Below are 9,888 nucleotides of genomic sequence, written 5' to 3'. Positions count from 1 at the left end.
GATATTTTTTGTTTTTCTGGAGTGCTTTAAAACAGCAGATAATGCCAGCCTAAAAGCAGGCTGTCATATAATAAATGTGTTTACTTAGGAGGAGACTTTTTTAGATTCCTTAAATTCAAGTTATAGTGCTGATAATAAAAATTAAATCTATTTTATTTGTACTTTCTAATTTTGACTGAACTTGTAACCACAGGCATGTAATAAAAAGCCAGCTGGGCAGTGGTGGCGCATGCCTGTAATCCCAGCACTCTGGTAGGCAGAGGCAGGTGGATTTCTAAGTTCGAGGTGAGCCTGGTCTACAGAATGAGTTCCAGGACAGCCAGGGCTACACAGAGAAACCCTGTCTCGAATAAAACAAATCCAACCCCCCCCCCCCAAAAAAAAGAAAGAAAGAAAAAAGAAAAAAAGCCAAACACATAATCTGTACTTCTTGGATAATCGTTTGTCTGTCTTTGTTGTGTGAAACCTGTATAAAGAAGCTATCTGAAGACATATTTCCCTGACCACTGGTGTCTGACTCATTCCTCCCTCTTGCAGGCTACTCTGTCAACAATTGTCTGGAAGGCCCTGGGTACCCTGGGCTAGCTGAATTCTAGAAGAGACTTTTATAGACTTATGCTGCTTAAAGGGCAACATTGGCAGTAATAGGATGATCTCATCCCAGATGTGGCAAATATGCTTCTCTCTGCGACTAATATTTCCTGCTGTTTTTCTTTGCCAGTATTCACTCGTTAGGGTACAGTAGGTGAAAGTTGTGCAGACTATATTCTCTGTTCCTCTTACTGCTCATTTACAAACCGTCACCATTGCTTTATAACTTTGGGGTCTCTCATTTTTCAGGCCCTAGTTTTTTAGGAAACCAAGGAACATTCACAGGAGAGGCAGTATTTATAACATTTTATCAAAAGTTATAATTGTCATCTAGCCACTTTGATCTCCTTGAGAAAGGAAAAAATAAAAGTTGAAATGTTATCTAAGTCCTGACTATCAGTCAAAAATTAAACTAAGGGAGAATGATGGGCTTCCTCACTCCATGTTGTAGTTTCCTCCATTCAATATGGTCAAACTGAATAGAAAATGATAACAAAAACATATAAAAATAAAGGATGGGTCATCGTTTTAAGTAAGTAAATGTTAAGAAATAAGTGATTGTGAATGATAATATATATGCATATATATATGCAAGAGAAAAGCTAAACCTACAATCAAGTATTCATTTACAAATAAATGAACTAGAGTAGCTATGGGCAGGAAAGGGCATATTGAAGAAGTCAGCCCAGCCCCATCAGCAGCTGGCCGAGGCTGTTCTGAGGGACAGTGGCCATGTTCCTGTGAGCGGGTCTGGGCTCCTGCCAGCAGCCTGAAGGTGTAGTGCCATGAAGCTGCACAGCCTTAGTGCCCTCTACAGAGGCGAACCAAAAGCGGGGCTGCTCAAAGCCACATACAAAGTGTCTTCCTTCAGTTTTTCCCAGAAGTCCAATGTTCAAGAATTCATGACCTTCACAAGTCAACTGATTGTGGAACACTCAGAGAAAGGCAGCAGAACTTCTGTCAAAGGATAAGAGTATCTTTGCCATGTTTACGTCTGGTGAGACAGTCTGGCAGGTGTGGTCATTGCTGACAGTGAATACCCTTCCAGAGTGACCTGCCTTGCTCAAGAATGTACTAGATTAATTCTCCAAGCGGGTTGATAGAATAGACTGACCAGTAGGATCCCCTGATATAGTCCAGTGCACAGCCCTGTATGGTCACCTTAGTAGCTACCAGAACCCCCCAAGAAGCTGATTCCATGAGTAAAGTACAGGCTGAACCTGGCAAGAGCAAAATCATTCTGCATAACACCATGGAGTCTTTGTTTAAGGAAGGCAAGAAGCTTGATGATCTGGTATCCAATCAGAAGTACTGGGAGCACAGTCGAAAGCCTTCTATAAAACTCCCCAGGAGCAAACCTCATTCTGTGCAATCATGTGACATAGCCCACAGAGGCAGGAGCTGGATTGTCATGTCACATCAGCCCCTGAAGACAAGCAATGTCCTAGAAGAGGATCTGGAGCCTGGCAGACCAGCTGCCTTTATTTTGAAGTTCCCAAAAGAAATGGAGGGCTGATTTAAGGGTGGAAACATTGAAGTTTCTATGTGCGGTTGTGACTTTGGGAAAGATTTTGAGGTCCTCAAAGATGTAATGTTGGGAAAATGAAACCATAAATTCTAAGTGACTCTTATAGGTGCTGAAGGCCTTATTCTCGGCTAACCCTGGAAGGTTCTGTGGGAAGCAATCTTTTTCCTGATCTGTGCTTTGACTTGGGATTTCATTTGTGCATTAATGATATTAATTCTCTAGTGAATGGGGTTAGGGGAGGGTCTCTGGTGATAGGGCTGGGGTAGGCAGCGTTTGAACACCCCAACATTCTACTGCCTTGCACTGTGGGAGATGAGAGGATGTCACCATGGCCCGAAAAAGGCAGTTATCACTGGGTCTCATGTGTTTAGCTTGCCTGTCTGGTAGGACTGGTATCTGGCAGGGACAGGGCCCATCTTTAAATACCTTTATCCAGTACCACAAAGATGACTTGTGAGAGGTATTTAGAATGGGTTAAGATGGGCAGGCTGTGTAAGTTGCAGTTTTATCAGCTAGCAGACTGAGTGCAGGTTGGGGCTGTTCTGGTGTTGAGAGGGTCAGCTGGGAGTGCCCATCTTTAAGGAAGAAGCAGACACAGGTGCCTTCAGCTGTCCAGTATGGAGGAGCACTCACCTGGGCTACTTGGAACATCAAGATCAAAGTAGTGGGTGCTGTCATCTCTCAAAGCTGGTTTTATTTGTCTGTGTCCTTAAGATTGCTTTGGCAACTGCCTGGAGCATGCATGTAGGGGCAAGTCATTCCTGTGGGTATTCCTGACAAGTGCCAGTAGCCTGAACATTTCCAGTACCCACCTGTGGTCTGTCCAGTACTGGCCTATAAGCCCCCTTCCCAATCAGAGTCGGCTGCAAGGTGGAGGATGTTGAGGGGTTCATCTGAGCTGGTACCACTACTAGCACAGACTACATGGTGAACATAGAATGTGCCAGATTCCACATCATCTCTTCTTATTCTGCTGTGCACAAACTATATCTGAGAGATCCTGTCTCCCTAAAAGCCACGGCTAAGATGCTAGCCTCTGATTTTTGAGCCAGTGTTGTCTTACTCTGATGATCCCTACCCTGAGCCTGTTGAGCTACCCTCAGAGTGAACATATGGGGAGGGAATATCTTCTATGGCTGCCAAAAATCCCCACTAGTTGGTGTAACTGTCTGTTTCTCTGCTTACTGCTAGCCAGAGGGCTCCGGCTTCCCCCTGGAGTGGTCTGCCTATGTAATCTTCCCACTGCCAAAGACCTCTCTAACCCAGGGCCTCTGGACAGCACAGATTAAGTGTGTTGCTAATACTTGAGGTATAATAATAATTTTAATAATAATTAATAATAATAATAATAATAATAAACAGGAGCTGGATGCTGCCTCTTTTCTCTTGTTGCTCTGGAGGGTACTGGGGAAGAATAGAGGTGGGTGGCAGTAGAAGTTTATGGGGCAAAGGTGACCTTTGCCTGCATATGGCTGTCCTACAGGGTCTCATTTGCCCTGCAGTGGATGAGTTGTCATGTGTTTCCCATCCTCCATTATATTCTAAAGCTAAATCACTTGGTAAGGGTGTATTTTAATAATGCCTAATTTTTCTATGTTCTGTTTGAAGGTTTTTGTCCAAATAACATTGTCTTTTGAAATTCAAAAAAGAAACTGAACATATTAATTTAAATAACAAATAATTCTTTTTAATTCCCCACTTGCTCTCCATCTCCTTTTCCAAAAGTAACTGTACAGATAGGTGTTTAAGGTATGGAATGTTAACCAAGTGTGTGCTTTTTCTAGAAGAGGAAAAAATAGCAACTAGAAAATGGTACAGGTGAGACTATGTAAATTTTTTTGTTAAGAAGGATAGTGCACTTGTAGTCTTTTTACTTTTTTAAAAGATTTATTTATTTATTATTTGTAAGTACACTGTAGCTATCTTCAGACACACTGGAAGAAGGTATCATATTTTGTTATGGATGGTTGTAAGCCCCCATGTGGTTGCTGGGATTTGAACTCAGGACTTTCGGTAGAGCAGTCAGTGCTCTTAATCACTGAGCCATCTCTCCAGTCCTGTATATTTGCAGTTTTACAAGGGGAGAGTTAGATCATGTTACACACTTTATTTTTCTTATTGCTTTTACTTGGAGAGAGAGAGGGAGAGAGAGAGAGAGAGAGAGAGAGAGAGAGAGAGAGAGAGAGAGAGAGAGAGTACATGTGTGTGTTTGATAACTTGGCAAAGGATTGGTAGACTGTAAGAGACTGTTGTACTGTCCATTTGCTTATATTGAGAAATATATTACACAAAGTTCCCTTATCTGTAAAATTAAAGGTTGGAGTATATCCAAAAGTAAATTTTGAGAGATTTAAGAGGCAGAAAAGCCACCATCATTCTGCAAGTTCAGAAATATTGAGAAATAGATGCATTATCATAGCAGATCTTGTCTGGTCCAAGGTCTTTCCTCCACCATATCTAGTTTTTCTTCTAAGCTATGAGTTCCATTGGCCAAGAACATCTCAGCCATACTATCAGATACATTGCTGCAAACTCCCAGACCTGACAGCCCTGTGGCAACTGAACTATCTTCATTTTTAGATCTTCCACCTTATTATCTTCCATATTTTCCTGAAGACTCCTACTTTCACCAATACTAGGTGCTCTCTCTCTCTCTCTCTCTCTCTCACACACACACACACACACACACACACACACACACACACACACCACCCTTCAACTCTTCAGTTTCATTCTCAGATATGTAAAGTCTAATTTGCACTGTAAATTCTCTATATTATTACTGTGGGTCATCTTCCAGTGAACTCTAACGGTTACATCAACCTACCAAGAGTATCTTTCCCATCCCCTTTAAAGCATCAATTTTCTTTCAGGGAGCAGTGTCAGATCTAACACCAGAATAGATTCTAAGAACAGGGGAGAGGCTTGCCTTCAATAGATTTGTTAATCTGGGTTGTCTAGAAAATTCTATGAAATTTTCTAACAGCATTCCCATGTCTTCCTGTGAGTTGTCATCAATAGACTGATGGGATCCTATTCTTAACATATCAGTCGTCTGGCCAACTCCACTACTCAAATCAATAGCATCGATCCTGCCCAAGATGTCATAATGGGAGAATGTAAAAGTTCATTCCTGCTCATCTGAGTAAGCACATCAGATATGCATCTTTGTGCTTAGGAAGTTGAAGAAAGTGATTTCAGAAAACAGAGGCAAGAATTTAGAACCTGAATAGCTAAGAAAATATTTCAAGGAAACTTGATGTCTATAAAATACAATTGAGCTGATTCTATTTAAAAATTATGAGATACATACCTGAGAAGGTCTAATGGCCTGAGGGTGAACTTATTACTGTTTAGCTAAATTGATATGGTACTAAGCTGCCTTCTAAATATTTATACATATGCCCACAGGCAGATGCTCCTCTCAGCCTCTATCAGAGAGGCTTTGTAGTGAACTAGGAATGAATGCCTCTCTGAATGCATGTCTGCCCTAGGTGCTGGGAATCAATGAAGATCCTGTGCTTAGCCTTAAAAAGTACATTTTTATCGTTCCCTTTAAAGCTTGTGGAATCATTGAGAATGAAGAAACAGAAAGAATGTAAAAGCTAAAAGATAGAAGTGCTGTGAAATGGTCTCTACTTAGCATAGCACATCCAAGGCAGTCCTTATTCCAGAGCAGCAGCAATGGGTAAGGCAGGGTTCTAGAGGACACAATCACTCCTGGTTGATACACTACTGGTTACCGATGGATTCTAGGGTAAGGACAGTCATCGCATTCATTTGTATACCTATTGGCTAGAACACAAAACTCCTACAGACAACAGTTCCAAATTCATGGTGATGCAGATGGTTTCACTTAAACTCAATCAGGATCAAAATTAAACAGAGACGTGAATGTGGGAAAGGAATACTTGAGAATGATTGGGCAAATAAGGGTGGTGGGGCTCTGTAAAATGGGGGCACAACAATCAAGATTTATTACATACGTATATGAAATTATTAATGAATAATTCAGTAAAAGTTCTTTTGAAAATGACAAACTAAAAGTTAGCTATAATTGTGCCTAAGTCTTTGTACTAAACATAACTATTAAATAATTTGTGCAAATCGTGTACAGATAAGTGAATTAAGAGTTTGAAAAGTCAGGACAGTTCCTGTATCTAAGATAATACTTGAAGAGAATAAAGAAAAGAAAATCACATAACAGCAACAACAAAAATAGCCGAACTTAGTGCAGATGCTTAGGGTAACTGCTACTGCCTTGTACATGATTACCAGGCTCCAAAGAAAATTCATTTGACATGAAGAAGTGTGACATGAAATCACAAAGCCACTTTACTTGTGCTTCACCATTTCAATCATTTGCTACTAGAAGTCTTTTCCTGTATGTGAAGAAAACTCAAGTACATCTCAAAATATTTGTGATAATTCCTGCATTATAAAATATTGCTTTTCTGAAAAATTTGAAATACACAGTTATCCATAAGTTCAAAATCCAAAAATATTTAAAATTGAGGACTATTCTGTCTTTCCACTCACTGCCCCCATTCAAGCCTCAGCTCAGGGCAGAACTATTGGGAAAGTCTTCTAAAGGAAGAGTCATTCCGCCACTACAACTTTATCATGTCTAACTCCGAGCTTAGCCATTAAAATTTTCTTAGTGGAAATATGAATCCCACCAGTTATCAGAAATAGAAAAGAAAAGAAAAGAAAAGAAAAGAAAAGAAAAGAAAAGAAAAGAAAAGAAAAGAAAAGACTCCCATTTAAAATCCCCATGCTCTGATTTCGAAAACTGGGCACAACACTTCCGGAGGACCCTGTTATGCCACCACTGGGCATATACCCAGAGGATTTCCTGGCATGCGATAAGGACACATGCTCCACTATGTTCATAGCATCCTTACTTATAATAGCCAGAAGCAGGAAAGAACCCAGATGTCCCTCAATGGAGGAATGGGTACAGAAAATGTGGTATATTTACACAATGGAATACTACTCAGCAATTAAAAACAATGAATTCATGAAATTCTTAGGCAAATGGTTGGAACTGGAAAATATCATCCTAAGTGAGGTAACCCAATCACAAAAAAACACACATGGAATGCAATCACTGATAAGTGGATATTAGCCCAGAAGCTCTGAATACCCAAGACACAAGTAACATATCAAATGATTCCCAAGAAGAAGGAAGGAAAGGGCCCTGGTCCTGGAAAGGCTTGATGCAGCAATGCAGGGGAGTACCAGGACAGAGAAGTGGGAGGGGTTTGATCAGGAAGTGGACGGAGGCAAGAGGGCTTATGGGACTTATGGGGAGGGAGGAACTGGGAAAGGAGAAATCATTTGGAATATAAACAATGTAGAAAATTTAAAAAAAGAAATAAAAAAAGAAAATATTCATTAAAAATTTAAAAAAGAGAAAAAATCCTCATGCTCATTTTACCATTGTATATTTATTTGTTTATATTCTAAAAAAAATCAACTGCATAATACCATATCCTAAAATGATTCATTTCTTGAATCCCTAATATTTACCCACCTTGTGCCTCAGTTCAAAATCTGTTCCTTCAGTCTCCAGATACTAATTCTATTAGCTGAGATATGGCTACTACCGCTCTTTAAGCATGTTTAAGTAGTTAACAGCATGCTAATGTGGTACTTATGTTTTATATTTATTCACATTCAATGATTCATTAAAAAAAAAAAACTTTATTTTTCAATTCAGCAATACGATATCCAAGGCACTAGGCTAAATTCCAGAACACCAAAGCTTATTAAACTATCCCTGCCCACAAAGAGATCCCACAATTAAGAAATAATTAACAACCCATGTAGAAAGTACACAGTGACAGTTCAAAGGGTGGATGGAACAAAAATTAAGTCTCCTCAAACAATAGAAGTTGAGAGGCAAAGAACTAGTGCAGAAAGAAATGGAGAAAGGTGTCAAAGCAGGGAGTCCTGAGCAAGAATAAGATATTGATTAGCCACAGGTGGCTCAGTTTGCATCTGACACATTGATTATGAGGCAGGCAATGAGGATGAATGGCCCGAGGCAGTACACAGAAACCCCATCATAAAGGAGTTTGCACACCTGTCAGTTCAAAGTTTATCTTTAATTCAATTTGTAGCACAAAATGTTGGGTAGGAGTGTACGACATCATATTTAAAATTTAGAAAGATTATTCTGACAAGACAACTAGTCATTACAGGGATGTTGGAAAGCACATGAAAAAAAACCACTAAAATCCTATTAAAATGATGATATTATCTCAAAATGTAAATAAAATGGAAAATTCATCAACCCGATGAGGGAAACTAATGATTATATATCCTTTTATTTTTTAAAAAAATATATATAATCAGAGCACTGTAAATTTAAAATGACAGGCTACTTTTTAATCCATGGGATAAAAAGCTTGTAATGCCAAAATTGCTGAGGATTGAGAGAAATAATCTCAGGTACTGCTGTGAGATATGAATTGGAATGCAGCAGCATCTGGTAGAATTTAAAATGTGCATATCCTGGGTATCTTCCATTAGAAATACTCCTACAGCCCTCTCCCCTGGGAATCTGTTCAAAGGCAGCATCTCAGCTGAGTGGCCACATCCCTGTCACCCCTTTCCTGACAAAGAACGACTATGATGAGATTCTGGAGGATAGCATTTTTCTACTTCCCATGGCCAGAAGAATAACCAAAAATAATTTGAATGCACCGACCTGGACTGAAATCTTGTGTTTGGTTAGAATACTATTTTGACATTAGAGAGAACATGGTGTGTGTTTAGTGAGAGCTGCTATAAAGTGATAAGCCGAAGAAGTAGGGCTAGTCATTTATTACCTTCGTGAGGTGTAGACAATAAATCCCACTTTTGCCACTAAACCCAAAGTCTTTTCCCCAAAATCAGAGGAAAGAAGTTAATATTAGAAACAGGCTCTGTCCCACTGGCCTTCTCCCAAGAATCTAGAAGCTGCTTGGGTCATCACCTGCCTCCACCAGGTGTTCCAGGTGTGTGCTCCATATCAAAAAGACTCCAAACACCCCAGCTTTCTCACTGTATTTCCTCCCCTCTGGGGTGTGTGTGTGTGTGTGTGTGTGTGTGTGTGTGTGTGTGTGTGTTTCCAGTCTCCTCTCTCCATCTCACTGTTTGCCTCTATCTCTCCTTCATGTCCCATGCTCCAAGAAGACCTTTCACTCTCCTCTCTAGTAACCTTTTACACTAGACCTGTTGCTGTTGCATGGTGTAATTTCTCAGGGCAAAGGTACACATTGACAGGGGCACCACTTTGCTCACATTTTTATCCTATCAGGTTAGCGATTCGATTCTGCTACCTTGTTGGAGACTGCAGCACTGAGACTCACAACTTCTTCTACAGATAATATCAACAGCTATTCTTCTATGGAAACTGACTAGCTGGTGCTCCACAATGAACTCACAACCCTCCCGGGACAGGAACTATAATTCAATCATTATAAAAGCAGTCTATTTGTTTCTCCTTTTCGTTTGGGCAAGAATGAAGAAGAAAAAGAAGCGAAGAAGCAAAAAAGCAAAACAAGAATTGGAGAACAAAAATCATTCTATTCTACACCAATTTCAACCCTGCACAGCCACAGCATAGGAACTGGGAAAGAAAGGAGACATTGCTTTTACAGAATATGAGAATGTAGTGATGAAATTTATATCATTGAGTTCTAAAGAACCGACATGAGACTGGTTTAATAAAAGAAAGTGACTTTACTGATTCAAATGAGCTATATTAAGGGAAACAACTG

General features: G+C 39.9%; 1 pseudogene; it reads left to right on the top strand.

Annotated features, from left to right (window-relative positions):
* The first annotated feature begins 1,376 nt into the window (after positions 1 to 1,376).
* On the top strand, positions 1,377 to 1,971 carry LOC127695332 (synaptobrevin homolog YKT6-like; annotated as a pseudogene).
* The last annotated feature ends 7,917 nt before the right edge of the window (positions 1,972 to 9,888 follow it).

The sequence above is a fragment of the Apodemus sylvaticus genome, chromosome 10 (genome assembly GCF_947179515.1).
Source record: "Apodemus sylvaticus chromosome 10, mApoSyl1.1, whole genome shotgun sequence".
Classification (NCBI taxonomy): domain Eukaryota; kingdom Metazoa; phylum Chordata; class Mammalia; order Rodentia; family Muridae; genus Apodemus; species Apodemus sylvaticus.
This window is presented reverse-complemented; position numbering and strand designations above follow the sequence as displayed.